Below are 4,208 nucleotides of genomic sequence, written 5' to 3' on the forward strand. Positions count from 1 at the left end.
CCATGAATGCTGAGCTTAAGTGTGCCCCTACATTTTTGGGGAGCGAGACGAGTTGCATTGCCTCTTAGGTGTTGCAATTTGCTCAAAAAAAGTGAGGTGTCTTTTACATGCAGAGTGAAAAGTTTGTGGAAGCCATTATTGGCAAAATAATTTATTTCCATCACTGAACTTCATGCATCCTAGAATTCATTATGCAGCCTAACTGCGAATCATTACCTAGTGCAACAATACACATTGACGAATATGTCTCGTCTACAAAGATAAGAATTTTTTTGGGACAGACTCATCTTTCATAACCGTTTGACAGTGGTGTACATGCACATTAGTGTTGCCTAGTTTGCAAACTTAAGTAGCCAGCTGAAGTAGCCACCTTTGCTAAACAGAAAAATGGCAGCACGGACACTGATACGGTCCAGTCACACTAAGGGTGCAGAGGGTAAACAGGTTGTCTAGGATTTGTCTTAAAATGACCAAACAGCAACCCCAACTTATATGAATGAAAAGTGCAAGGGGATGAGTCAATGAAAATGGGATCTAACACAGTTTCACTGGGAGGACAGGTGGGCAGTGACCTTCCATTCAAGGTTGCATTCAAGGTTGATAGCCCAGCACAGAAAAAGATCTTGGACCTCAAATCCTGGAAAGAGAAAAAGATCCCGAACCTGGGAAGACCGGCTGTGTAACCCAGAAAAATCAATAGCGTTTACTACTACTACTACTATTATGATCCATTTCCAGCTAACTTATTGAACCGAATCATGCCCTTCCAGCTACAAAACGCCATTTGGAGTTCCAGAAGAGGGCAAATATGGGCTGGTTGATACATGTTTTACGAATTGGAAAAACAGCGCAGTGAAAGACAACACAAAAGAAGGACAAAATGCCAGCGCTTAGAGCTTTATTATTGAAACACAAATTATGTCCAGCTGCATAATTTATACTTCCAGTTACCTTCAACTGAATTAATGTACAATTTGTAGGTTTTCGTCAGGGGTACAAATTTCAGCTAGAAGATGGGAATGGGTACACGTGTCAGAACGCTGGCCAGGCCTTGCATTTTCATCTGGGAAATTGACCGTGAAACAATTACATGACTTTTCCTTCAGGAAAAATAGTTCACTGCTGTATAACTACGTGCAGCATGTGAAAGAAGCAGTCAAAAGCAAGCAGACAGAGGCAACCAAATGCCATGAGGCAAAGCATGTTGTGATCTCATCACACAAACAGTGCCACACAAGACGTATTGCACCCTGAAGAACAGATGTTGTAAATGACTAGAGACACAGCGACCATGCTGTATGTTGAGCATGTTGTGGACTGCTGGCTCTCAACAAACACCAAAGCAAACAATGCATTGGTGAAAGCATGTCCAGTCAACACCCAGGTGCTGGAAGGAAAACATTTTGGTGCTTTCCTGTCCTTCACTGAACTTAAGCACCAAATAAAATGTGCGTTGTGTACAAGCAGAACACGTAGGGAGGCACCACACGAAGGGATGGCACTTCTTCACAATCACCAAAGCATGTGTTGAAGCATGCACTCAGCAAGTTGGCAGACGGTAGGCTGAAAACACTTGGGGCACTTCCTGACTCACACAAAACTGCAGCACCAGACAAAAATGATTTCTACTGTCATGGATATCACCAATATGGTCCTATTCAAAGAACAGCACCAAAATGATGAAGACTTCATCAGCTTCCTGGCAGTATGCTATCAAACTTGAAGCAGAGCAAATGTATGCTGATTACTTGTGGCATAGCTACACATGACAATCACGGCAGTGAGTGCAATTCTCGAAAGCAGCTGCTGATCATGCACTTCCTGTCTGTCAGGTAGAATCCAAATGGTGCTGTGTCCTCCTCCCTGCTGTAGATGTTGGTGCTCCTGTTATCACCACCTGCCAGTGGTGTCATGGTCCTGCAGCTGAGTGTGGATGAATATGTTGTGTTGCACAGTGCAAGCTCCGCTGACCTTTGCAGAGAACTCTTGACCATGGCGTACCATGACCATGACACCTTTGCAGACACCTCATGTAATCGTTCAGGAACCCGGTATCACCACCCAGCTAGGCAGCCAGTCCAGCCGAGGGGTGAGCGAAGATGAATCTGGCATCATGGCTCCCGAGCACACGAGACCCCACGGTGAGAGTAGTCCACCACATCTGCATAAGATGCAAACCATCACCTGCACATTAATCAACGCTGTGCACTGAAATCTTCCAACGAGCTAGACATTGCGTTTCCAAATATGAGAAATTGTTGAAGCCTCAAGTTCAACTATTGTCTAGTTTTACGCACAAATGTAAAGTACGCTGACTGCAAAATCAATCATTAGTATCAAAACGAAGTGTTGCCATATAGCTAGAGGTACTTGATGACACATTTCCCAAACAGACGGATACAAATAATTAATACACACTTTTTATACTCAAGAAAACCACCACAGAATGCACTGCAAGGAAGGGCACAAGTTCAACTGTTTATGACTACCATGAGTTTTTTAGTATATGCATGCTTTTTCATTTTGCACCAATTGAAATGAGGCTACCTTGACATTGCGGTCACTAAGAGAAATCCAAAGCCAGAGAACAACACTGCGTGTCACCCACACCTATCTCCACTGTCACCTGAAAAGTACAGACATGATTAATTTACATGTGGTTCTATTTACACTGTTCTTCCTTGCTCAATAAACTATATATAAATGCAGACAGATATCATTAGCCGCATGCAATCTTACTGCAGGCAAACATGCTATCCCTTCATGCCTGCCACAACACACTAAGCACGTGCTCACCAGTTTAACGATTTCCATGCGGGCAGCACATGGAGAGAGACTGCACATAAATGGGTCATGGATGGATCCCGCACAGATTCTTGTGAGCTGGAACCTTCACCGGCAGGAACACCACACCTGTAAATAAAATGTACAAGACTCATATATATTTGTTTTCCGTGTGCCCTTAGAGAAATAATTTTTTCCACCCTCCTACGGTAATTTCCACGTGACTGCTGCGTAACTGATGATGTAACACTGTTATGAAAATTTCAGCTTGAATAGCGAAATCACTTTAGTGTGCTTCATTAATAATGCTTAAGACAGGTTATAGTATTCTTTTACAATGTCACGCATTTTTTTTTCACACTTAAGGAAACGACGCCTTTCAGCTGATTTCACCGATGCTGCCTTTCACATTCATCAACACCAAACACAAAGAAATCGATCAACGTACTAGCATGCTAGGCTTTGTTTTCTCAACTTGGCGCTGTGTGCAAAAACTGAAACACAGTATGAAAAAAGCAACGCGAAGTGCCGAATACAAATTTCGGATTCTTGTTTTAAAGTCATCTCCAGCATGCATGCGAAAGGAATGAGAATGATGCTACACACACACGGATGTCTCGTCAAGAAGCCCGACACATTCCTGGAGTTTGTTGCTCGGCCGCGCGAACACCTCTCGTGTCATCCGCTCATCACGCGAGGCAAAGCCCATCCGTTCAGCGACGTTTCACAGCTGGCGATCGTCCCTCAGAGCTCGACAGTTCGGCACTGCTTCTCGCCGCAATGCATCCTTGCATAGCCACCACATATATGCCTCGTCAGATGATTGCACAGACAAACTGTCTAGTCAGAGACAACTCGAAAGCATCGCGGTGACCTCGAAAGTCGCTCACCTTTCCCACTTCTAGGGTTTAACAAACGACGAATGAATGCAAGGAGCAGCAAATCGCAGCGCCGGCACCGCCATTCGAGCAATTTTCGCGCTTCACTAACCGCACGGACGGATGATTTCTCACCGCGAGCGAAGGGTTTGCAACGGGAGAGCAGTTAGCGCCCCCATGCGGCTGTACGCTTAAGCCTTCACTATTAACGCTCTCGAGGGTTGCTTATTTCAATGAGCTCTTACAACGCGATATCATTACATTGTGCAATCAAAACAAGACTTTTGTAAGCTTAGTTTTGTCTTGAAATAAATACCCGTTAAAATGCGGCTACCTAACGCCGTATAAATCAGCATTTCACTAACTCATTTGCATGATTCGGGTACCTTTCGCCGGGCGAAATGATGGCGGCGAATTTCAGCCATTTTTTGCAATGGCGGCACAACGTAAACGTGATGAAACGTCATTCTGACATCACTCCAAAATGTGTGCCTATCACGTGATTTACGTGATATTGTTCCAACCAATCAGATTTTAGGAAGTTGC

General features: G+C 44.2%; 1 long non-coding RNA gene across 2 annotated transcripts; it reads right to left on the reverse strand.

Annotated features, from left to right (window-relative positions):
* Positions 1–874: 874 nt before the first annotated feature.
* On the reverse strand, positions 875–3,875 carry LOC149335765 (uncharacterized). Of its 2 annotated transcripts, XR_016284101.1 has the most exons (4): positions 3,675–3,875; positions 3,391–3,571; positions 2,797–2,913; positions 875–2,161 (listed from the first exon to the last, which is right to left on the reverse strand). It is a non-coding gene; the product is annotated as an uncharacterized LOC149335765 (long non-coding RNA). The 2 variants fall into 2 exon arrangements; XR_016284100.1 differs by lacking the exon at positions 3,675–3,875 and having other exon boundaries at positions 3,391–3,605.
* Positions 3,876–4,208: the final 333 nt, after the last annotated feature.

This window comes from Amblyomma mixtum, chromosome 7, assembly GCF_055824585.1.
Source record: "Amblyomma mixtum isolate Tamu chromosome 7, ASM5582458v1, whole genome shotgun sequence".
NCBI lineage: Eukaryota > Metazoa > Arthropoda > Arachnida > Ixodida > Ixodidae > Amblyomma > Amblyomma mixtum.